This window comes from Asparagus officinalis, chromosome 1 (assembly GCF_001876935.1).
Source record: "Asparagus officinalis chromosome 1, Aspof.V1, whole genome shotgun sequence".
Lineage (NCBI taxonomy): Eukaryota > Viridiplantae > Streptophyta > Magnoliopsida > Asparagales > Asparagaceae > Asparagus > Asparagus officinalis.
The window spans coordinates 87886573-87914060 of record NC_033794.1 but is presented as its reverse complement, the minus strand read 5'-3'; the positions used below and the strand labels follow the sequence as shown (position 1 = coordinate 87914060).

Sequence of the window (27488 nt, the reverse complement as noted above, 5' to 3'; positions counted from 1 at the left end):
CAAAATTTTACGGTCATTACAGCCCATCTCGACTTACAAGCAATGGGTTTAAAACCGGAGTTACATCCAATCCAGAGAGGAGATAAACTTGTGATGCCAGTAGCTTGTTATACTTTATCCCAAGAAGAGCAAAGCAAATTCTGTCGATTTCTGAAGGAGTTAAAAGTTCCAGATGGATTTTCATCCAATATTTCTTAATGTGTAAACCTTAAAGCGCGTAAGATTTTGGGGTTAAAGAGTCATGATTGTCACATTCTTTTGCAGCACTTAATTCCTGTAATGATTCGTGGCCTTCTTCCTGCAAAAATGTGTGAACCAATTATTGAACTTTCCATATTGTTCACTATATTATGTGCCAAGACATTAAGGGTGGATGAACTAAAATAAATTGATGAGCAGATTCCACTTACGTTATGTAAGCTTGAGAAGATTTTTCCACCTTCAATTTTTGATGTTATGCTGCATTTAGTAGTTCATTTAGCATCTGAAGCCATACTTGGAGATCCTGTTCGATTTCGATGGATGTACCTAGTGGAGCATCAGCTTTATACTTATAAGTCATATATCAGAAACAGGGCACGTTCAGAAGGGTCAATTGCTGAAGGATATGTAGCAGATGAATGTATGACACTTTGCTCAAGGTATCTAAAAGAATTCGAGACAAAGTTTAATCGCCTTGAAAGAAATTATGAAGATAATAATAGAGAATATCATGAAGCACAACTATCTATTTTCAGACATAGTGGGCGAGCATTGGGTGCTTCCACCACCCGCTACCTTGATGAACGTGAGTGGTTGTAAGCTCATATTTATGTTCTAAAGAACTATGATGAAGTGTAACCACATATTGAGTAAGTCACTAAAGTTTAAGATTCTATTAATAAATTTACTATAGTTAATCAATGTTAATCATATTTATGATATTTTAATGTAGGGACTACAATGAATTCTTGAGAGAACCTATAAATCACTATGATGATAAAGATTAGGATAAGAACTTTATCGAGTGGTTCCAATCTCTAGTATGTACATATCTTGCCTTATTTTTTAATATCTTGATTGGTTCATTTTATTACATGTTCCATGATTTGATCATATTTTGGTTTTGTTTAGGTTTATCAGAGTTATCGAGAAGATGATGACTTACTTTCATTATCTCGTGGTCCAAGTAAGATTGTTAAATGTTTTACTGGATTTATCATAAATGGACATCAATTTCATACAGAAAGTCGAGATAATTGTTTGTCAACTCAAAATAGCAGGGTTGTAGTTGTTGGTGATGCTGGTGATGGTCGAGATATAAATTATTATGGTGCTTTGGTTGAAGTTGTCGAATTAGAGTATCTTGGTGGAAGAAGTGTTGTTTTATTTCTTTGTAAGTGGTGGGATGTGCACGGCAAAGGAAAAGAGACCGCTTTGAAAGAAGATAAATATGGATTTGTTAGTATTAACTGCCGACATTTGCTAAAGACGAATGACCACTTTATACTTGCTGGCCAAGCATCACAAGTTTTTTATGTTGAGGATATTGCCAATGAAGGTTGGCATGTAGTTCTTAAAGCACAACCCCGTGATTCCTATGATATGCCACCAGATACAGATGATTGTGAGATAACAGACGATGGAGTTGAAGCTTATTTGCAAGATGAATCATTTGATGCTCAGGCTATTGCATCAACATCATTAGTAGATGATGGTATCAATTTGAGAAGGAGCGATATTGATCCAATTATTGTAAATTCGGTCTCAACTTCAAAAAAGAGGAAAAAGACTCAAGCAGAGAATTAGAACGCTTTAATTAAAGAATAGAACACAAATGATATTGTGTTATTGAGATAAATTTTAAGTTGTATCTACACTATAACTATTCTTTTTTTAGACATATGATGTTCTTTTCTTCATATTTTGGATGTGGCTTTGACATTGCAGCAAGTGCTTCTACATTAGTGTATTATGTATTTATTATTATTCTTGTCCTTGGGGATTTCTTTTTCTTTTATTCATTTCTCTTTTGACATTTGTTTTATACATAGTGTATGATACTTAAATTCCTATTCATAGCAGAAAAGTGAAAACTCAATAAGTCACTTCCAAAAGCAAAAGGGCACAATTTCTAGCACCCAGGTCATAAATTAGGAAGCGACTTCAAGCACTTGCAGAAAATTCATTAAGAAGGGAACAACTCCATACTTGTCATGACAAGAACTTGAATATTCAAAATCCAATACAAGATCAAAATATGGGTACAAATTTTAGCGTTGATTCAGAAAACTTTGAAGAGAAGATTTTTGCACAAAATCGCTGGAGAAGTGCAAATACTAACAATGAAGAGAATGATGATTATGCAGGTTGATGAGACTTAAAATTTATTATTATTTCTTTTTTATCTTTTAATTTATATTTTATGATTGGATTAATAATTGCTCAATTTTTGCAGAATCAAATAATCATCGAGTGCAAAGTGATGATGTAATACTAAATGAATCTCGACAAGAAGGTATATTCTTTATTAATTACAAGAAGTAATATTTTTATCAATTTCTTTTTACCTATATCTTGTTTCTAACATATGATATGATGTATGCAGCTGATAATTCTCAAAAAAATAAAAATCCACCTCGTGGTAATAATAAGTGTCTCAAAAAAATAAAAATCCACCTCGTGATAATTCTCAATTTCATTCTGATAATATGATCTATGCACCAAAATTTTGACAGAGTCATTGCATAATATGGTTTCACTGAATGAACACAATAAGTATGTCTATTCTAAAGTGATAAACAATGACTATGTCATCCTCTGTCTCTATGTTGATGATATCCTTATCTTTGGAACAACTCTTGAATTAATCTTAAAGGTTAAGGATTATCTCTCCAAGAACTTTGATATGAAAGACTTAGGTCTTGCCGATATGATACTCAGAATGTAAATCACTAGAAACACTAGAGGAATATCCTTGAGTCTTTCTCATAGTATTGAGAAAATGCTAATTAAATTTAATTTTCATGACTCTAAACATGTCTCCACACCTTATGATTCTTCTATATCTTTGAAGAAGAATGAAGGTAAACATATCTCCCAGCTGAAGTAGTCTCAGCTAATTGGATCTCTCCTATACATATCCAACCGGACCAAACCCGATGTATCTTATGTTGTAGGGAGACTGGGCTGATATACCAGTAACCCAAGCAAAGATCACCGGATTGCCTTAGAGAGAATATTCAAATACTTAACAAGCACAGTTGACTATTGCTTGACTTACACTGGGTACCCTGATGCTATAGAAGGATATAGTGATGCTAATTGGGTCACAGATTCTAATAATGTAAAGTTCACATCTGGATATGTATTCCTTTTTAGTGGTGCTGCTATATCCTAGAAATTCTGTAAGAATATAGTAATTAACAGGAGCATCATAGAATCTGAATTGATTGCTCTTGATACCACTTGCACAGAAGCAAAATGGTTAAAAGATCTACTCTCTGAACTTCCTTTGGTCCCTAAACCCTCTTCTCTAATTTTTATTCACTCTGGTTCTAGATCTGCCATAGAGCTTCTAAAGCAAGTGCGTGTTAATAAAAAACTAAACAGACATATTCAAATAATATATAAATATGTACAACACTTGCTAGGCAAAGTTATGATCTTGGACTTTGTAAAGTCTGAGAATAATCTTGCTGACTCTTTGATTAAGGGTTTATCCAGGAGTGTGGTTCTGGATTCATCGAGGGAGATGAGGTTAAGCCTATAAGTGAGGTCACTGACAGTGGTAACCTAACCTTTATTTAGAGACTTAGTCCCAATATAGGTTTAATATGGTAGAAACAAGCTAAACTAGTGACACTCGTATAGAGCATCGACCTAGATATATTCATATATTATTATGTAGCATCTGCTATTACCCCTTCTCTATGGTGACGATGCTCTTATAATACAGCTGGTTAGGCTGAGTTTTACCATTAATAAGTCCAACGTGTATATTATGGAGGGTATGATATCCAGCTGTAGTACCCTTGGAGGACTTACCTACGTGAGAGGAATCGTGATGATCGCGGTTGGGGGGGTTGGGGTAACTCCTAGAAACTCTCATGAGTCGGTTATAGTGAGCATGGCCTTTAACGCTCAACCCTCTTTGCTCAATAGATAAAAACGTATTGTGTGTATTTTTATCAATACCTGGTACAATAGGCCTAATTCAAGGCATAGTCCATTATGTCCCTTAGGTGGTGATGAGCTCACTAAGAAAATGTTCAAAGCCGAAAGCTACCTCTCCCGAATTCACGATAAAAAAGGTTGCTCAACCTATATTTGTTTTGTAATTTATTGATTTATTTATTGTTTTGAGTTTTCAGTCAATATTGCCTTTGGGGGGGATTGTTGGCTATTTTGTTCATGAAAAGGCAATTTTGCCATTGTGAATAGTCCCACGTTGGAAAATAAGATGAATAGTAAAGGGTTTATATTGCTTCACCTCTTATTGGGCTTTGAGTAATGTTTTGGGTTTTATATTGTTTAGGCTTTGCATAACACACACGTGCGCGCGCGCACCACGCCACGCCGCGACGCGCGCACCACACGCCGCACTGTACCGCACGCTCTTTTGTTTCTCAAACCTTTTTTTTTTGCACATTTTACACATTTATTTGACTCAGCAATGAACGTGTGTAACGGTTGCGATGATCATACGGGGGTTACGTGGATTATGAGTAACGTGCGCGGATTATGAGCAACGACTCTGGATTTGTAAACCCTATAAATAGAGGTGTGATCGGTTCAAGAAAAACACAGAACAAACACAGAAGTTCATTCTCTCTTCTGCATTCTCTCCTTCCTCTAGTTACAAAATTTGTGCAACTATATTTTTATAGCTTTATTTTTGGGCAATCTTCTTCATCTGAGCTGAAGCTCTACACTCTCGCCCGAGTACAGAGGTCGGCTATTTTCGAGGGCTTTTACTGCTAGGGGAAAGGGACTGACTACACCAGGACGATAGGCGGGTCCTCAATCTTCTAAGACAGTGCTTGCACGACTACTATCCGTATCAAGCTAAAATTTCTGATTCTTTATTTTTGGATTCTTAATGCTAATAATTTTCTTTTTTTATAGTAGTTCTGCACCAAAATAAAAGGGGAAAATGGGGAAAAGATTCTATGCTGAAAGCAAGCATTACCTAAAATAAGAATCATCTATAAGTCCTTTCTGCAAATCCTAATACCTTTTATCAGAATTGACAAAACAATACACTCTTCTTACATGTGGTCAAGAAAAGTAGGATACGTGATGGTTAAGTTAGATAGAGCCATGAATTAATACAAAATATAAGATTTGGTATTTAGGATACTTCAAAAAGTTTAACAATATTTGCAATTTGTATCCGTATATCAAATAATTCTAATATGAGCAGGAAATAGACCGACCAAAAGTTTATCATACAACTTGCCAGGAACCAATTCACTGTATTCACATTTATATGATTGTATAACCTCAGATAGCTTCTCGGTCTAGTGAATCATATGGGCATGTTGAATTGAGTAGGATACAAAATCCACTTTCTCTAAAAACTTACTAATGATGTCAATATCTTCATTTGATTTAGCAACCTTCTTCTTGCCTTTTGGTTTAATGCTAGTGTTAGCACCACTTGTTGACTTGAAGTTAGTAGGTTGTGTGGGAGTATAAGTGACATTTTCAACTTGCTCATCATCAATATTGCTATCATGTTTCCCTGAACTAGGTGTAGGAAATTCGTCCTCTTCGTCTGAAATAGGGATGGATTTACAAGACCCAAAACTAGAAAAAATATATGAAGTTAAGTCTCCTTTTTCTTTATCATCCCCTACGATAATTTGTTAATTCTCATAGTGTACGAGAGGCTTGTTGAAATAATCTTTCAGCTTAGAATTGGAAGCTTTTACCCTGTACATAAGAAAGCATAGTACATGTCTAGAATTAGATACAAATGACGTTAGGAAAAAATGAAATTGCAAAAAACATAAGACAAATAATACCTCAGACCACCTATCATATGAAACTTCATCCAATGTAATGGATTTGGTCTCATTGTCTCATCCAGCACCACTCATATTAGCACAAGCTTGCATCGCATAAAATTGTTTCTTCAAGCTCTTTATGTGATTAATAACATTTTCTTTACTGAAGTCAGACTTGCATTTGTTATTAATATAAGCAGCAACCATGCTGAATGCAATTTGTTTAAAATTTTTATCAGGTTTGAACCCATCTTTGGCCAACTTTGCAAGATAGGAAATGAGCATGTCATCATGATGATGTTCCCATTTCTTATTACATGAGCCCTTTGAACCCATATCAGATATATTATTGCTTGAAGTTCTTCTTTTCTTACTAGCCCTTTTCTTTTTCTTTTTTTTTATGTGGGAGAATTTTCTTCCACTTTCTCTATGAAAGTCCCCTTTGTTCCTGTAAGATCAGGAATAGCCCCTATGTCAAACAATAGTGGTAGAACCCCACCACTGCCTTGTGAACTATGACCAGGCTGGAGGTAAAGACTAGGGCTATTGAGCATGTTCATGTAGCTCATTTGTTGCTGTGAAACAGGAAAATAATTCCCTTCATAACTTGTAAAACATGAGTGGAGTGCGGCTGAGTTTGGAAAAAAAAACATAAAACCCATATTATACGCATTAGACTACCTTTCACTTGATGGTGAAGGAGTCATAGATTTGTTGGCATCAAGCTTCTTCGCACCAACAACCATACCTATGAAATGCATGTAAACCAATCATATATGAGGGGAAAACTAAATCTTATTATCACAATAATTATACAACACATAATTACATTGCACAAATAATATGAAATGCATTAAAACCAATCATATATTAAGAGAAATTTTAAACCAACTGTCATATTCATAAAACACAAATACGAAAAGTACATTGCACACATAATTATACAACACAAATACAAAAATTAATAAATTTAGTATAAGTCTTAAACAAATTAAAACAAAGTTTGACTCTAAAGAATTTTTAAGCATATTGCACACATGAAATTAGTCTATTCTAGTTTCAATTGTATCACCCGCATGATGCCGGTCACAATAATCTACCCATATTTCCTGAGCAATTTGATCCCTACAAGCTTTTCATTCATTTCTTGAATTTGTTTGCTCTCTTTGAGTCTGTGTTTGAGTAAAGTCTACTATGTTTTCTCCATCCTCATTTGCTAATTCACCATCATCATCTTCATCGTCCACAGTCTCATTAAGGAAGTCATCCTTGGGATCCTCTATTGCAATATAATTATGAAGTAGTGCACAAACGAGAGCAATATGGACTTGTGAGCGAAAAGGGTAATGTGGCTTTGCAGAAAGAACCTTGGATCGATTCTTAAGTATTCCGAATGCACATTCAATTTTCTAAGAGATGAGTGTCGTAAATTAAAAACTCTCTTCTATTTCTAGGTGTTTTTCCAACATGCTCTTTTAGATGATAGTGCACACCATGATAGGGAGAGATGAAACCATGCATAGTAGTGTGCCCCGCATCACAAAGGTAATATTTTCCTACATATTACATCATAAGAAAGTTAATAATTACCTAAATTTTTTAAAAAAAAAATATAGCAACTTTGTTAAAAAAATTAATTTCATTACCATCATAGACTCTCAATCCATGAGGTTGTGGTCTTGAAAGTGCTTCTTAAAGGACTCTACAATCGTTAGCTGAGCCTTCACATCCTGCTAGCATGTATGTGAATAATTTGTTTGGGATGCAAGCCGCTAGAATATTTTGTGTCACTCCTTTACGACCTCTAAAATGTGCTACAAGATTGTTAGATAGCATGGCTTTAATGTGTGTTACATCTATCATTCCAATACAGTCCTATAAATGTAGACAAGTACATACTTAGATTTGTTAACTTCAATTTTATTTGTAGGTTTTAGTGAGCTGTGTTGAAAATTTACCTTGAAGTAAGAATAATATCGAGGGTTGCTAGCAATCTCTGGTGGCACTTTATTTGGTGCTTGCCGAACGTAACAATCACGCAGTTGGAAAATGACAGCCTTATTGAAGTATCTACTAATTGTTTCTCTCGACCTAATAAAGTTATATCTTAGTACACTATTATTGGTTTTATGACCCAAAATGTTCGAGAATATTACAAGTTGTTCTTCAACCATAACGTGCCTAGAGTCTTTAAGTAGACCTTATATCCTCATCAAATTTACAAGCTTGTCAAACGTAACTTTACGCATCCTTACATAGTCTTTACAACTAGTAGGATAACCTTTCAATATTCTTGACAATTGTACGTCTCAGTACCTTTCATTTGCTTTCTTTTGTAATCTATGTACATGAGTGATACGTCTTCTTCTAGATTGTAATCTTTTTAGAAAGGTAACCATCAACACTAACACAATCATAGCACCCCCAGACAATCATCATCATCATCTCCTCCTCAATATTTTCCATCTACAATACCATACATGAAAATTACAAACTAAGAGTCTAGTTGAAAAAAAAATATATAAGCATGAAACTGGTCAATAGCCTAGTTGAAAAAAATATAAGCAAGAAATTGAACACACCTTGTAGCAAACTAACAGTCTAGTTGATATTTAAAAAAAATTCATAGACAAAATAAATTAGAGCATTAAATTGAACAAATCCAAGTTAAATCAGGTTGTCTGACCACCCAAAATTATATAAAAATATATAAACAATTTGAGCATGAAATTGAACAATAGCTACATGAATTAAACTAAAAAGTCTTCACGTCATGTACCAAACTAAGAGTCTAATTGATTAAAAAATCTATTTTTTTATTAAAAAGACAATTTTTACCTTACTTTTTGCTTGAATTGCAACTGCGTGATAACGATGGTCAGAAATGGGAAGATCTAAACACCGACAAGCTAAAAAGAGAGATCTTTAGCCCTTTTAACAATCGCCTCTTTTCCCCCAATTCTGAAGATGAGAATGGGAGAGGGGGGAAGATGTAGTGATAAGGGAAGATATCTACGGGTTTTTTCTCTCACTAAAGATAAGAACGAGAGAGGGAGGAAGCGGTGTTGATGATAGAAATCTAGGGGCTTTTTCCCCTTTTCTCTGATGAAGAACGAGAGAGAAAGGAATGGGTGGTGCGAGTGAGGAGATGAAACCAGATAATACCCGCTTCATCTATCCCATCATCAATAATTTAGTATTATCCCCTCCATTTTCCACCTCTTTCATTCCCACTTCCAGCAATTCGGCTGAGATTTTATTTCCACCAAAACCCGTCCTTTTCTCTACTTCTAAGAAACATTTTTCTTTTTCTTTTTTTTAACGAACACAACAATTGGAAAAATTATACCATTAAAATCTATATACCGACAATAAACAGTGCCTTTCCACCTCTTTCTTGCTTTTTTTTAAACAAACACACCCTAAACTAATGAACGCGAAACACTTATATTAAATCTCCGCATCAGCTTGGATCCCCTCGAGTCCAACTCTAACCCGAGCTCAGTACAGAAGACATCGTCTCTGTTTAAAATTTCACAAATAGAAAGCATCATACCAGTGGAAATTGACAACATGTATATCCAATCAAAAAATAAAGAATTGTGCAGTAGATCATTTTGTTCAAATATAGACGGGTTGCAACTGCTAATTAGTTACAAAAAATGTCCATTGCGACTGCTTGTCTTGTTATAACTACTAGTGTGAACACCGTGTTTTGCATGGCATTTTTTCCCGCTACAGTAATCCCGGTTTAACTGCTTTTTTTATTTTTTGAATTGCTATCGTATCTCTTCTGCTACAGTACTTCCGTGTGCTACAGTAATACTTTTCAAAAATAACACGCTGCTCAGTTCCCTGTTTTCTACAGTAATAATGCTGCTGTAGCATGAATAGTACATCATGGGTTCTCCCATTTGTATAGAGGAATAGATATACTACCATTGAAACTACAGTTATAAACATCTCAATTGAAGGAACCAAACTTGTAACGAGAATAACTTTTTGGCTCCCAGACATAAGTTTGTTATTAGTGTGAGTGTGTAATAATTAGTCAAGACCCATTGTTGAAAATTCGTTAAATGAGTGACGTTCTACTATAACACGGACGCTTCATATTTCTTTTTAATCCCTCTACGGAGTTGGCTAGGATTCCTTAAATCGCTCACGTTTTTCTCATGGTTTGAACGCGTTGAGAGACAAACGGACCGAGCACAAAGAGCGGCATATTTATCATTTCGTTAGAAATTATGACCCTAAACAACGATTTGGCACGGTCCACAAAGCGACCCATAACCAATGATCAGGTCCTCATTGGCTGCGTCAAGCTTTGAAATTTGAAAATTTCATTTAGGAAACAGCTAAGTTGGTTTCCTAAAAGTCACTCCTATATAAAGCCACAGACTTGAAGCCTTTCATCATCAAACTCTTCTCTCCCTCATTCTTTAAGAAACTCTTCCCTCCCTCATTCTTTAAGGTTTTCCCTCCTCATTTTATCAAAGAATTTGAAAGTGTTGAGATGATGAGTTCAATGAGAATGTGCACTTTGTTCTTCTTCGTCTACTTTTTCTCCGGGCTTATGCATCTCGCCCATGGTCAAGGGCCAGCGACTTCTCCGATGACGAGTGATGGCATGGCGATAGATCAAGGGATAGCTTACGTGTTGATGCTTGTGGCTCTTCTTATTACCTACTTTGCTCATTGAAGCTAATACAGCTCGCTCCTATTTGTTTTGAATTTTTGTATATTTAACTCGAGAGATCTCGCAAAAGAATATTCTTTTCTACAGACTTGATGCAAAATATGCTAGGAGAGTAAAATGATTGTAGTAAATTTTGCTATTACATTCTATGTAAATCTTATATATGTCTCCTAAACTATCAAGTATTGATTTTTCTACAGACGGCTTTTGGCATTATGTTGAGCGTTTTGTAAAACCCAACCGATTATAAAAGTATAAGAACCAACTACAAAATGCCTTCTACGATAATCACTAAGTTCCGATCCAAAAAAAAGGGAGGGGGAGGGGGGGAGGGGGATAAGATTCTATACTGAAAGCAAGCATTACCTGAAATAAGAATCATCTATAAATCCTTTCTGCAAATCCCAATACATTTTATCAGAATTGACAAAACAAATACACTCTTCTTACCTGTGGTCAAGAAAAGTAGGATATGTGATGGTTAAGTTAGATAGAGCCATGAAAATACACTCTTCTTACCTGTGGTCAAGAAAAGTAGGATATGTGATGGTTAAGTTAGATAGAGCCATGAATTAATACAAAATATAAGATTTGGGATTTAGGATACTTCAAAAAAGTTCAACAATATTTCCAATTTGTATCCGTATATCAAATAATTAATTCTAATATGCGCAGGAAACAGACCGACCAAAAGTTTATCATATAACTTGTCAAGAACCAAGTCACTGTATTCACCTTTATATGATTGTATAAACCTTTATATGATTGTATAAACTGAGATAGCTTCTCGATCCAGTGAATCATATGGGCATGTTGAATTGAGTAGGACACAGAATCCACTTTCTCAAAGAACTTACTAATAATGTCAATATCTTCATTTGATTTAGCAACCTTCTTCTTGCCTTTTGGTTTAATGCTAGTGTTAGAAACACTTGTTGACTTGAAGTAAGTAGGTTGTGTGGGAGTGTAAGTGACAATTTCAGCTTGCTCATCATCAGTATTGCTATCATGTTTCCCTGAACTAGGTGTAGGAAATTTGTCCTCTTCGTCTGAAATAGGGATGGATTTACAAGACCAAAAACTAGAAAAAATATATGAAGTTAAGCACCCTTTTGCTTTATCATCCCTTACGATAACTTGTTGATTCTCATAGTGTACGAGAGACTTGTTGAAATAATCTTTCAGCTTAGAATTGGAAGCTATGTTACCCTGTACATAAAAAAAACATAGTATATGTCTTGAATTAGATACAAATGAAGTTAGGAAAAAATAAAATTGCAAAAAACATAAGACAAATAATACCTCAGACCACCTATCATATGAAACTTCATCCAATGTAATGGACTTGGTCTCATTGTCCCATCCAGCACCACTCATTTTAGCACAAGCTTGCATCGCATAAAATTGTTTCTTCAAGCTCTTCATGCGATTAATAATATTTCCTTTACTGAATTCAGACTTGTATTTGTTATTAATATGAGCAACAACCGTGCTGAAAGCAGTCTGTTTGAAATTTTTATTAGGTTTGAACCCATCTTTGGCCAACTTTGCAAGTTAGGGAATGACCATGTCATCATGATGATGTTCCCATTTCTTATTACCTGAGCCCTTTGAACCCATATCAGATATATCATTGCTTGATATTCTTTTCTTACTAGCCATTTTCTTTTGTTTTTTTTAGTGGGAGAATTTTCTTTCACTTTCTCTATGAAAGTCCTCTTTGTTCCTGTAAGATCAGGAACAACCCCTTTGTCAAATGATGGTGGTAGAACCCCACCACTCCTTGTGAACTATGACTAGGCTGGAGGTAAATTTTAGGGCTATTGAGCATGTTCATATAGCTCATTTGTTACTGTGAAACAGGAAAATAATTCTCTTCATAACCTGTAAAACCTGAGTGGAGTGCGACTGAGTTTGGAAAAACATAAACCCCATATTATACGCATTGGAGTGCCTTTCACTTGATGATGAAGGAGTCAGATTTGTTGGCATCAAGCTTTTTTGCATCATCAACCATACCTACGAAATGCATTTAAACCAATCATATATGAAGGGAAAACTAAATCTTATTATCACAATAATTATACAACACATAATTACATTGCACACATACTATGAAATGCATTAAAACCAATCATATATTAAGAGAAAATTTAAACCAACTATCATATTCATAAAACACAAATACGAAAAGTACATTGCACAGGTAATTATACAACACAAATACGAAAAGTAATAAATTTAGTACAAGTCTTAGACAAATAAAAACAGAGTTTGACTCTAAACAATTTTAAGCACATTGCACACATGAAATTAGTCTATTCTAGTTTCAATTGTGTCACCCGCATGATGCCGGCCACAATAATCTACCCACATTTCCTGAGCAATTTGATCCCTACGAGCTTTCCATTCATTTCTTGAATTTGTTTGCTCTCTTTGAGTCTTTGTTTGAGTAAAGTCTACAATGTTTTCTCCATCCTCATTTTCTAATTCACCATCATCATCTTCATCATCCACAGTCTCATTAAAGAAGTCATCCTTGGGATCCTCTATTGCAATATAACTATGAAGTAGTGCACAAGCGAGAGCAATATGGACTTGTGTGCGAAAAGGGTAATGAGGCTTTGCATAAAGAATCTTGAATAAATTCTTAAGTATTCCAAATGCATATTCAATTTTCTAAGAGATGGGTGTCATAAATTAAACAATTCTCTTCTATTTCTAGGTGTTTTTCTGACATACTCTTTTAGATGATAGTGCACACCACGATAGGGAGAGATGAAACTAGGCATAGTAGTGTACCCCGCATCACAAAGGTAATATTTTCCTACATATTACATCATAAGAAAGTTAATAATTCCCTCAATTTTAAAAAAAAATATAGCAATTTTGTTAAAATTAATTTTATTACCATCATTGACTCTCAATCCATGAGGTTGTGATCTTGAAAGGGCATCTTAAAGGACTCTACAATTATTAGCTGAGCCTTCACATCCTGCTAGCATGTACATGAATAATTTGTTTGGGATGCAAGCCGCTAGAACATTTTGTGTCTCATCCTTTATGACCTCTAAAACATGCTACAAGATTGCTAGGTAGCATGACGTTAATGTGTGTTTCATCTATCATTCCAATACAGTCCTATAAATATAGACAAGTACGTACTTAGATTTTTAATTTTATATGTAGTCTTTAGTGAGCTGTATTGAAAAATTACCTTGAAGTAAGGATAATATCGAGGGTTGTTGCAAGCTCTGGTGGCACTTGATTTAGTGCTTGCCCAATGTAACAGTCATGTAATTAGCAAATGGTAGCCTTATTAAAGTATCTACTAAATATTTCTCTCGACCTAATGAAGTTGTAGGCGTCAAAAATTACCTATAGGTCCTCGCACGCAGCTCGAGATGGAGAGGAGACGATGAACATCGCTATTCGAGTCATAGAAGCTCATTTGACAATGACAAACGCATGAAGTGAGTCAACAGACCATGCGAAGCATCGGAATTTCGGAATAATCGAAACACGAATGAATCGGGAGCTGCACGTCGCTTACGAAAGATGAAGATCCCCTCATGTCCCATTTACTCCACACATAATTCAATCATGGGAGCTTATATATCTCATCGTCGGATTTCCGACGCATTCTAGATCATGTGATTCCGAGTTCGGATGACGAAAATACGGCAAAAATGGACGAAGCGCGCGAGACCAAGCCCTAAGCCAAACCGAGACACCACATGGTGTCTCGGTTTGGCTGAGACACTCACAAGTGTCTCGGCCAAGCCGGGACACTCACAAGTGTCTCCGCCAAGCCGACCGAGATACCCGGAGGTGTCTTAGCCAGGCTGAGACACTCACAAGTGTCTCGGCCACGCCGAGACACCCGCGGGTGTCTGCAACCCGAAAAAGCTAATTTTGGCTGTTTTTGGTGGTTTTTCGACCGTTAACCGCCTGGATTTACTCCAACTGATAAAATATCATTCATGAACATGGTTAAGTAGTTATAACTAAGGATAAGAGTAAATAAACCGTTCTTATCCAAAAATAGAGCTCCCGAAGGCTATAAATACAGCCATAGGACTTCATTTTTTCAGATCTGGAATTCTCGAGCGTTGACGAAGCCCTGCCAAACTGAAGACTGAAGGAGCACGAATTTCAGAGAGGAGGAGAAGATATCAGTGAATTCTTCGACATAAAAAAAAGGAGTTCGTCAGATTTGTAGCCCGGTTCCTTCCCTTGAGATTGTCCCGTTGCGGTGATCTCGAGAAGAGTGATTATCTCGCTGTTGCTGAGATAATTACTTCAGTTTCTTGATTCCTTTATGAATCAACGAAGCTCTGGATCTGATCTGATCGTTTGGTGGTCTACGGATATCAACATCTTCGTCACAGGCAAAGATCTCACGTAAGCAGCGGGCGATAAACACCCGTTGCGTTTGTTTGAAAGAGAGTTGTATTTTTCTTATTTTTATTGTATAAGAAAGTCTTATAAAAAGACTAATTTTACTTTGAATCTGTAACCGATAAACGTGTAATAGATTTTGCAATGAAGATATCAACTTTTACCGCAAACAAGCTGGTGACCACAGTGGGAGCCAACATCCTCTCTGCAGAGGCTGTCGTGACGCAACCGACGATCAAGATCGCGGTGAACGAAGAGGTCGAATACGAGTTCGACCAGCAGAAGTTTGAAGAGTATCTCTCTTCCTCCTCTTCCAGATCCGCCTCTCCCCGTAGGTGTAGGAAGGCCTTCTCTTCCAAGAACGCTCGCTGGACTTCAGGCTCGAAGATCCAAGATCCTCTCGCCGCCACCGCACTTACACCTCGCGACGTCCCTCCAGCTTCTAACGAGGTCCAAGCTGTAGATCTGGGCCTCCCCTCCAGCAAAAGCTTAGCAGGTGAAGATGTGCCAAATTTGTCGAAGAGGGCTCGACAAAGGCATCGTCAACGTCTTGCCCGCCAATTCACCAAGGTTTTGGGTCAGGTGGATGGACTCTGTTACCAAGCAGGTCTAGAGTTCAGAAAGCGCCGAGTGGCTAAGCCATCTCCATAGCAAACTTCGGGAACCTCCTCCCAATCACCTACTAATGAATGAGTTCATGTTAAACGAAACCATTCCACTCTTGAGGAGCGCATTCAGAAGCGTCGCGCACTTCTTGCGCATGTCCAGATTCTTGTGCGAAAAGCACAAGAAATTCAAAAGGAAGAGACAGTTAAAAGATCATCGAGATCCAAACAAATTTGGATGCCAAAGGCTAAATCAACGCCTAAGGCAAAAGCAGGCGACATTACTCCCCAGCCTTCGTCAACTTCGGATCCCGCTCCTTCCGCTCTCACGCCTCCGGTGGAACCCTACAGTGGTGTGGATCTCTCCAGAGTTAGAATTCCAAGAGGCAGAGTGCCTGTTAAGGAATGCTTGGGACCGTTGAAGGAACCTCGAGCAAACATCCAGACTGGGGGTCGTACGCGACCTCCTAACAAGTTGATTATTGTAACCGCCCGTTTTGGGGTGCGTACAGAAGGCCAGGAGCCCGTTAGGGTTTCACCATCAGAAAAGTGTGATTTCAAACGAGTGACTTCTACAGACGCCAACAAGGCATTGTTTACTCAGAAGAAAACGTGTCAGATAGATGAACGTGTTATACCTAAGAATTCATGTAAACAGCCGATAGATTACTCCGGGCATAATGCCGATGAGTTGTACTATCGGGCTGGGGATACGAATAAACCTCGAAAGAAAAGTACCCGGGAAACAGACTCTCACTATCCATGTACCAAACTTATCAATGTAGTATTATCAGCGTGTAGCTACCCCAAGACCGCTCCACAGAGGGTCTCGGTGTTCCAAAGGCTTTCCTCTGAAGCGTCAAAATCCAAATCAAGACGTTTTCACAAAAGAAGATCGGTCATTCGAGATAACAAATTCCCAGAAGTTACCATTAACATGGTCAACAAGGAAAAGTCTCCGATGGTTTCAAGCGGGTCTAGCCCTAACTTTTCTCCAGGAAGAAGAGTCAATTCGGGAATAGCTCAATTAATGTCTCGACTCCAGCTAGAAGCTGTAGGACCTAAACAATCCACGGTCACCATCAACATGGCTGATAAGAGAAAGTCGATTCGACCTTCCAATTCTGATCCCCTCACATCGTATCGTCTGACCCGTTTGCGATCGGGAACCACTAGACGCAGGGATTATCAAAGGATGAATAGAGGATTATCCTCAGATGACGAAGTGTCAGACGCTTGCTCCGCAATTGCTTCAAATGCTACTGTATCCAGCCCAGGGAAATCCCGTGAAGCGCTCACCATCACTCATGACCAAATAACTCAGATGATCGAAAATGCTCTTGCTAAGCAAAAAGAAGAGTTTAAAGTTGAAATAGAACTGAACATACAACGGATGAGGGAGTTACATGACCTGCAACTTCAAGCTTTATCAAGACAGGTTGGTGAATCCAATCATCGCAACGTTGCAGTAGAATAAGTCAATACAATAGATAGTGATCCAGAACCAAATGAGACTATCAATCATCGCAACGTTGCAGTAGAATAAGTCAATACAATAGATAGTGATCCAGAACCAAATGAGACTATCAACATTGATATCCCTCCCGACAACAATAACGCTAGGTGTGGTCCAACCGAAGATAACAACGCAGGGGGTGATCCTGTTGTTTCTCTCAAAAATTGTCAGAAGCATGATACAGATGAGGATGAAAAGATGAAGGATCTCGAGAACAAAATCAACGCTCTGATGTCTGTTCGAGAGGTAAAGAAGACCGACATTCCGTGTCCTTACCCGAGAGAGTGGGAGTCGATCCCGTATCTGGCCAAATTCAACCTAATCAACTTCATATCGTTCGACGGGAAGGGCTCGCCCACTCAACATTTGATCTACTTCAAGTCCCACTTGGACATGATATCCGGCAATAAAGCATTGATGGTTCGATCATTCGTTGGCACCCTTCACGGGCCTACCTTTGATTGGTACCGCCGTCTCAAGCCTGGAAGCATCAATAGTTGGGATGATATAGAGAGCTCATTCCTCGGCAACTTCTTTGATGACGAGGCTGAGGTATCCATCAGGACACTCTTCGATGAGAAGCAAAAAGACGGAGAAATAGTCGTCGACTTTGTTAAACACTTCCGGAACAAGGCGATAAATTGCCGAGATCCAATTACGGAGGAATTCATCCTACAAACTTACCACAACAACCTCTCTTTGGATGTGTTAGGAGTTATGGGATTAAACCTGTCCAAGACTTGGAAAGATTTGAAGATGCACGGTGAACAAGCCGAACACTTCCTCAGAAGGAAGAAGATCGAAAGAAGCTAACAGTCAATGCCTGCGCACGGTGAACAAGCCGAACACTTCCTCAGAAGGAAGAAGATCGAAAGAAGCTAACAGTCAATGCCTGCAGTTGCTAGTGATAATAATCAGACGTCACAACAACAACCTCAAAAACAGCAAAGGGCTCCAGATCCGGGACTCCAAAAAGAGTACTCTTTCAAGGATGAGGAAGTTCCGGATATTTTCGAGTACCTCCTGAATAACGGTGAGATTGAGCTACCACCTATTAAAGATTAGGAGGGAGCTAAGAGGATTACGGACCCAAACTACTATGTATATCACAGGAGAGTTAATCGACTCTGGCACCATAAAGCTAGAATAAGCCGAATGACGGTGCACCACTCCGAAGAGTATACGAGTATAAATTGCTTCTCAATCCTCCAACCGGTATAAGAGGTTAAACTGCTCCCTGACACTCCAAGAGGTATATGAGTCTAAACTATTTCCTTTCTTTCACGGGAAGTTCCTGGAGAGTGTCATGCCTAGTATTTTTAAGGATAACTCAATCATACAACTGAGTACAATATTAGACCCAGTTTCACGAAGAAAACTGGGGGTGGATAATTCATGTAACGGGAAGTTCCCGAAAGAATTCTATATAGTGTATTCTTAGGGATAACCCGGTTACTACAAGAAGGTGATGAATAAGAAACTCCCACTCAAACTCCCGCTACGTCTGTGCACTCAACATTCTCATTGTTAGAGTCCAGACATAGTATTCAGAATTTTAATCTCCTGGTCAATGACGATTATCAAACCCCTCCGTGTTAAGTATTTATCACTTAACACCAGGAACCCCCTCTGAGCAATTTGTGCAAGTTAACACTCCCACTATGATTTCTACTCCCACTCCCACTGTCTACTTGGTCAAACATTTAAACAGTTAGGACCACAACCAAAATCCCCTCTCGATTCCTTCCATGAACGAGAGGTCCACAAATTGAATGATCAAACCTTTAAACAGTTAGGGTCGTCTTAAATTTTCATCTTGGTCAAACCTTTAAACAGTTAGGACCACAACCAAAATTCCCTCTCAATTCCTTCCATGAACGAGAGGTCCACTTTTAATTTGAGCAGTTAGGACCACAACCAAAATTCCCTCTCAATTCCTTCCATGAACGAGAGGTCCACTTTTAATTTGAGCAATCAAATCTATAAAAGTTAGGGTTGCCTCCAACCTCACTTGGTCGAACCTGCAGATAGTTAGGACCAAGAGCAGAATACTCCTTTCGATAAACGAAAAACTTTCACCTTTTCCTATTCGGCCAAACCTATAAAAGTTACGGCCGAAATTAGAATTTTACCTCAATAAATGAGGAATTCTTTTCTTGGATTAAGCAACCAATCCTATAAAAGTTAGGGTTGCTTGAATCTTTCTGATTCTCGGAGTGGAGATCACACTCCTAGTTTTACTTTTCTGGATTCTTAGGGTGGAGATCCCACTTCGAGTTTCCTTGACAACTGGAGATAGAATATAAAATTCTTCCTCTTTAGTTTTGGGAGATAGAATATAAAATTCTTCCTCTCCCATTTTTTTGACACCATCCTTCAACTCTAAAATCCATACCTCACACGTACGGGGAATTTTATCCCGAATCCTAAGTAGGGATAAGTCAGCGCCTAACATGTGTTGTCGGTTTAGTCTTTCGCCGAGTGAAAAAGACACCAGAATCCAAGTCTGGTGATTTTTATCCTGAATCCTAAGAAGCGATAAGTCAGCAACTAACACGCGTTGTCGGGTAGTCTATTCCCATGAGAAAGACGAAGTCTACGTATTCAATATCGTAGCACTAAAAGAGTTAACTCTTTTAGCACAACGTCACATGCGAAATAGACTTAAACAATCCGCACGCAATCCCGATTCAAATGGTAATCGGTAAAGGCACATCAAATCTGTTGAGGGCTGAGGATTTGCCAAAAAATTCTGAGTCAGCATCTGATACATGCGGCCGGATAGTCTATTCCCGTGAGAAAGATGAAGTCTACGTATTCAATATCATAGCACTAAAAGAGTTAACTCTTTTAGCACAACATCACATGCGAAATAGACTTAAACAATCCGCACGCAATCCCGATTCAAATGGTAATCGGTTGGCTGAGGGTTTGCCAAAAATCCTATAAAGGCAAGAGTTATTGACGCACTAGCTTCATTAGTTGGTCTCATGACTTAAGCATACAACAAACTTTAGAATAAGATCCATACCTATAGACGAAACAACTTTAATAGTTGGTTCTGTAGCCCGACATTTGGGACCGTCATGCTCCAATACCTTAAGAGCTTAAACTGTGTATACTCAAGCAAACGTACGAGTATAAACTATGTCAACGACGAGCGATCTGAAACCCTAGATCAACGCCGGTCAACACGTAACCCTAGGTCAACGCCAGTCAATGCGTTACAATGAAAAGTCAACATCAGACGGTTCGAAACCCTAGGTCAACGCCGGTCAACACGTAATCCTAGGTCAACGCCAGTCAATGTGTTGCGATGAACGTTAACGTAAGTCAATATATCGTGATGGAGATAGTCAGTTCAAAGTCAACTCGACGATACGAGCCAAAATCAATTCACCAGTTTTGATTCAAGATTTTAATGACGGTCAGACGATAAACGCAGCGTCGGGAGAACTTCAGCTATTCGTCAAAATATCGAATAGATTAAAAATCAAAGGAGTCAATAATCAAAGCTAACTACAGGTCCTTTTTCACCGGCCGAAGGTTGGACCGGTCATATCCAAAGTATTTCAGGCTCATCTATAAAAGAAACGAGACTAAAACACTTTGGAGGAGGTATCTGTAGGTATCAAAAATTACCTATAGGTCCCCGCACGTGGTTCGAGATGGAGAAGAGATGATGAATGTCGCTATTCAAGTCATAGAAGCTCATTTAACAATGACAAACGCATGAAGTGAGTCGACGGACCATGCGAAGCAACGGAATTTCGGAATAATCAAAACACGAATGAATCGGGAGCTGCATGTCGCTTACGAAAGACGAAGTGCCCCTCATGTACCATTTACTCCACACATGATTCAATCATGGAAGCTTGTAGATCTCCTCGTCGGCTTTCCGACGCATTCTGGATCGTGTGATTTTGAGTTCGGATGATGAAAATACGGCAAAAACGGACGAAACGCGCGAGACCAAGCCCTGAGCCAAACCGAGACACCACATGGTGTCTCGGCCAAGCCAAGGAGGAGATATCAGTGAATTCTTCAGCATAAAGAAGAGGAGTTCATCATATCTGCAGCCCGGTTCCTTCCCTTGAGATTGCCCCGTTGCGGTGATCTCGAAAAGAGTGATTATCTCGTATCTGCAGCCCGGTTCCTTCCCTTGAGATTGCCCCGTTGCGGTGATCTCGAAAAGAGTGATTATCTCGCTGTTGTCGAGATAATTGCTTCAGTTTCTTGATTCATTCACGAATCAACGAATCTCTGGATCTGATCTGATCGTTTGGTGGTCCACGGATATTAACGTCCCCGTCACAGGCAAAGATCCTACACAAGCAGCGAGCGATAAACGCCCGTTGCGTTTGTTTAAAAGAGAGTTGTATTTTTCTTATTTTCATTGTCAAGCAGCGAGCGATAAACGCCCGTTGCGTTTGTTTAAAAGAGAGTTGTATTTTTCTTATTTTCATTGTGTAAGAAAGTCTTATAAAAAGACTAATTTTACTTTGAATCTGTAATCGATAAACGTGTAATGGATTCTGCAATGAAGATATCAACTTTCACCGCAAACAGAAGTTAGATCTTAGTACACTATTTTTGGTTTTATGACTCAAAATGTTCAAGAATATTACAAGTTTTTCTTCAATCATAATGTGCCTAGAGTTTTAAGTAGACCCTCTATCGTCATCAAATTTACAAGCTTGTCAAACGTAACTTTACACATCCTTACATAGTCTTTACAACTAGTAGAATAACATTTCAATATCCTAGACAATTGTGCGTCTCAGTAGCTTTCATTTGCTTTCTTTTATAATCTAGGTACATGAGTGATACGCCTTCTTCTAGATTGTAATCTTTTTAGAAAGGTAACCATCAACACTAACACAATCATAGCACCTCCAGATACAATCCTCATCATCATCTCCTCCTCAATATTTTCCATCTACAACACAATACATGAAAATTACAAACTAAGAGTCTATTTGAAAAATATATACATATAAGCATGAAATTGATCAATGGCCTAGTTGGAAAAAAAATATAAGCAATAAATTGAACACAACTTGTAGCAAACTAACAGTCTAGTTGATATTAAAAAATCATAGACAAAATAAATTAGAGCATGAAATAAAAGCATTAAATTGAACAAATCCAGGTTGAATCAGGTTGGCTAACCACCCAAAATTATATAAAAATATAAACAGTTTGAGTATGAAATTGAAAAATAGCCTACATGAATTAAACTGAAAAGTCTTCACGTCATGTACCAAACTAAGAGTCTAATTGATTAAAAAACTAATTTTTATTAAAAAGACAACTTTTACCTTACTTTTTGCTTTGATTGCAACTGCGTGATAACAACGATCGGAAAATGGGAAGATCTGAACACCAACAAGCTAAAAAGAGAGATCTTTAGCCCTTTTAACGATCACCTCTTTTTCCCCCAATTCTAAAGATGAGAACGAGAGAGGGGGGGGAGATGTAATGACAGTGGAATGTTGGCCTTCTTGTTTTGATGATGATTTACAAACAATTTATATCTAATATTGTTTGTCTAGTGTTTGTGTTTTATATTTATTCTAGGCAAACAATATATTGGAGGTTGGATGGAATTGCGCCTCAACGATGATATCAAAAGGAGGTTGGCGGATATTGATATGAAGCTATGCACAATTCAAGTCAAGTTCTAGATCAAGCTTCATCCCACTAAGACGAGCCTATATGATGATCACAAGCTTAGGTATATAGTTTATAGTGTTTGTAGTATAGGTTTATACTTGTGTGTTTAATACTCTAAGCTCAATTATACACACACACATATTTCTAGTTTTTTATTAAAATATGATTGTTTTTGATAAAATATGGCTTTATTGGTTTATGGACTTAACGTTCATTATATACATCCTTCATTAAGTCTATAAAATCACTTTATATGTTTTCAAGACATGTATATGTATTTGTGGGTTTTTGCAAAATGATGAGATTTCATAAACAGGGAATGATATTTGAAAAATTCCTTTTTCAACATGTTCAATATCATATTTATAAACTTTCCCCAAAAGCTTATATATTTTGGAATTTATTTGATAATTTTAAAGTAGGTTAAAAGTTGAGATTTACTGTGCGTTTCATGTTCATGCATGTTTCTCGTAAAATGATGAGTTTTCATTTTTGGGAAGTGAAAATTGAAAAAAATCTTTTTTAACATGTTCATTTATATGTTTATAAAGTTTTCCCAAAGTTTCATGATTTTTGGAGTTGATTTACTATGTTAAATTGATTTTACAAAATCGTGTGTCTTAGCAGTTTTCAGAATCTATTTTTGGAGTTGATTTACTATGTTAAATTGATTTTACAAAATCGTGTGTCTTAGCAGTTTTCAGAATCTAGAATATCTGTGTTAAAATATTTATTTCTTACAAATGAGAAATTATATTTCAGAAATTCTTTCTCTAACATGTTTATATACATGTCTAGAAACTTTCCTCAAAAGTTAATAATTTTTGGAATTGATTAACTCATGAACAGTGTAAGCCGACTCATGAACAGTGTTTATATACATGTCTAGAAATTCATGTCTAGAATCTAGAATAACACTGTTTATATACATGTCTAGAAATTCTTTCTCTAACATGTTTTTAATTAATTTTATAAAGACAGTTACACAAAATTCCAGAACTGCCAGAATCTGTCATGCATGTCATAAGTCGACTCATGAACAGTGTAAGCCGACTCAGCAGATGTTTTTCAGCTTGTAACGGCTAGTTTATGAGTCGACTCATGAACAGTACCGAGTCGACTCATAACACTGTAACGGCTAGTTTTTGGCTAAGTTGTTTTTTGGTTTTTTAGACTTTTCACTTGGGTTTTCTTGGTTATTTGGGCTCCTATATATACCCCATATCCTCTAACTTCTGAGAGCACTTAAGAAAGTTTTTAAAAGAGGTTTAATAAGTTTTTAAGTATGTTTAAGGTTTGCTTCAAGATTGTTTAAGTGTGAAGAAGTTTTCACAAGAGGAGATTAATTTCGGTTTGAGTTTTCAATCTTCCAATCTCTCTCTCTTGTATTTAGAGAAGTGTTTCTAAACTCAAATTCCTAGCTTGTTTATGTTTTAAGTGTTATATTCATATTTGCTAGATTAATTTGAGTTTATATTTGATTTTCTCATTGTTTGCACACACACCCACATGAGCTTATTGTATCTTCATACATAGTATATTTGGGTTGGTGAGAGTTGTAACAATTGAGTATGAGCTTTTATTGTGTTCTTATCCATATTAGAGAATAAACAATTGTTGTAATTATGCTTTAGTGTGAGGTTCACTTTGTAATACACTTGTACACCGAGAGGAGTGTGTGGTGAGAGACGGGGTCGAATCCAGGTGAGTTTTAGGGATGGAAATGGAGGAAATTGATGCTTTTGAGATTTCCATGACCCAATTTCCTATTCTTGATTTTTAGGAAACCAACCAAACAACCCCTACATGGAATTGCATTTCCCTATATCTAGGAAACGAACCAAACAACCCCTTATAGTATAGACAGAATGGCTGTCCAACTCTGTTAAGTGTTTGAATTATTCTTCCAAACCTTTATATTTTGGAATTAGTTCCTCATACCTTCCCAGCTCGCTAGCTAGAGGGCCAATTTCAGAACACCTAAAACGATTTGGGAGAACAATTTCAAAATGTAAAGATCGAGGAACTAATGTGTAAAAAACCCAAAACGAAAACTCATTCTGGTGCAGCGCACCGGGGTTCAGCATATCACAACTACGAGCAACGGTGAGTCGGCGACCACGACAGCATTAGCATAACCCCAACTCTAACCGCATTGAACGCCGCGCCGGTGGCAGCTCCGTGAATAAGAACAAGAGTGCGGGCAATTAGAAAGAAAGGTTGTCCAGCTGTTAAGCTCTGCTATCCGAGGACAGCAGGGGACCAGGGAGCGACTAAAAACGAAGAAAAATACAGAAGGCTCAACTCACAGAGGAGGAGAGAGAAAGGAGAGAGAGAGAGAGAGAGAGAGAGAGAGAGAGAGAGGGATGGGTGGCGCGAGTGAGGAGATGAAACCAAATAATACCCCTTCATCTATCTCATCATCAATAATTTAGTATTATCTCCCCCACTTTCCACCTCTTTCATTCCCACTTCTACCAATTCGGCTGAGTTTTCATTTCCACCCAAAACCCGTCATTTTCTCTACTTCTAAGAAACATTTTCTTTTCTTCTCTCTCTCTCTCTCTCTCTCTCTCTCTCTCTCTCTCTCTCTCTCTCTCTCTTGTTTTTTGTTTTTTGAAACAAACACAACAATGGCAAAAATTATACCCTCAAAATCTTTATTACTGACAATAAACAGTGCATTTCCACCTCTTTCTTTGTTTTTTTTCAAACAAACACACCCCTAAACTAAATGAACGTGAAACACTTACAATAAATCCCCGCATCAGCTTGGATCCCCTCGAGTCCAACTCTAACCCGAGCTCAGTACAGAAGACATTGTCTCTACTTAAAATTTCACAAATAGAAAGCAACATACCAGCGGCAATTGTGACAACATGTATATCCAATCAAAAATAAAGAATTGAGTAGTAGATCATTATGTTCAAATATAGATGGGTTGCAACTGCAATTTTAGTTACAGAAAATGTTCATTGCGACTGCTTGTCTTGTTACAACTATATACTGCCGTTGAAACTACAGTTATAAACATCTCAACTGAAGGAACCAAACTTGTAACGAGAATAACTTTTTTGCTCCCAGACATTAGTTTGTTATAAGTGTGAGTGTGTAATAATTAGTTAAATGAATTCATATTTCTTTAATCCCTCTACGGAGTTGACTAGGACTCCTTAAATCGCTCACGTTTTACTCATGGTTTGAACGCGTCGAGAGACAAACGGACCGAGCACAAAGAGCGGCATATTTATCGTTTCGTTAGAAATTATGACCCCAAACAACGATTTGGCACGGTCCAAAGCGACCCATAACAAATGATCAGGTCCTCATTGGCTGAGTCAAACTTCGAAATTTGAAAATTTCATTTAGGAAACAGCTAAGTTGGTTACCTAAAAGTCACTCCTATATAAAGCCACACACTTGAAGCCTTCCATCATCAAACTCTTCGATCTCCCTCAATTCTTTAAGAAACTCTTCCCTCCCTCAGTCTTTAAGGTTTTCCCTCCTCATTTTATCGAAGAATTTGAAAGTGTTGAGAAGATGAGTTCAATGAGAATGTGCACTTTGTTCTTCTTCGTCTACTTTTTCTCCGGGCTTATGCATCTCGCCCGTGGTCAAGGGCCGGCGACTTCTCCGATGACGAGTGATGGCATGACGATAGATCAAGGGATAGCTTACGTGTTGATGCTTGTGGCTCTTCTTATTACCTACTTTGTTCATTGAAGCCAATACGTACAGCTCGCTCTTATTTGTTTTGAATTTTTGTATATTTAACTCGAGAGATCTCGCAAAAAAAGAATATTCTTTTCTACAGACTTGATGCAAAATATGCTAGGAGAGTGAAATGGTTGTAGTGAATTTTGCTATTACATTATATGTAAATCTTATATCTCCTAAACTATTGAGTATTGATTTTTCTACATACGGCTTTTAGCATTATGCTGAGCGTTTTGTAAAACCCAACCAATAATAAAAGTATAAGAACCAACTATAAAATGTCTTCTACGATAATCACTAAGTTCATGTTGCTATGTTGGCTATCTTGTTCATGAAAAGGCAATTTTGCCTTTGTGAATAGTCCCACATTGGAAAATAAGATGAATAGTAAGGGGTTTATATTGCTTCACCTATTGTTGGGCTTTGAGTAGTGTTTTGGGTTTTGTATTGTTTGGGATTTGCATAACATGCACCGCACGCGCACACTCTTTTGTTTCTCAAACATTTATTTTTTGCACGTTTTACACATTTATTTGACTCAACAATGAACGTGTGTAACGGTAGCAGAGATCGTGTGGGGGTTATGCGGATTATGAGTAACGTGCGCGGATCATGAGCAACGGCTCTGGGTTTGTAAACCCTATAAATAGAGGCGTGATCAGTTTGAGAAAAACACAGAACAAACACAAAATTCATTCTCTCTTCTGCATTCTCTCCTCCCTCTAGTTACGAAATTTGTGCAACTATATTTTTAAAGCTTTATTTTTGGGCAATCTTCTGCATCTGAGCTGAAGCTCTGCACTCTCGCCCGAGTACAAAGATCGGCTGTTTCCGGGGGCTTTTACCGCTAGGGAAAAGGGACCGACTACGCCAGGGCGATAGGC

At 37.5% G+C, this 27488-nt stretch overlaps 1 long non-coding RNA gene across 2 annotated transcripts in view; it reads right to left on the bottom strand.

Annotated features, from left to right (window-relative positions):
- Window positions 461–27488, bottom strand: part of LOC109827318 — a 42122-nt gene continuing 15094 nt past the window's right edge. The window contains exon 3 of one of the 2 annotated variants that reach the window (XR_002243403.1): window positions 461–528. This is a non-coding gene — a long non-coding RNA (uncharacterized LOC109827318). Of the gene's footprint in view, window positions 529–21866; window positions 22151–27488 lie in introns of those variants that run through there. The other variant, XR_002243402.1, reaches the window with a different exon arrangement.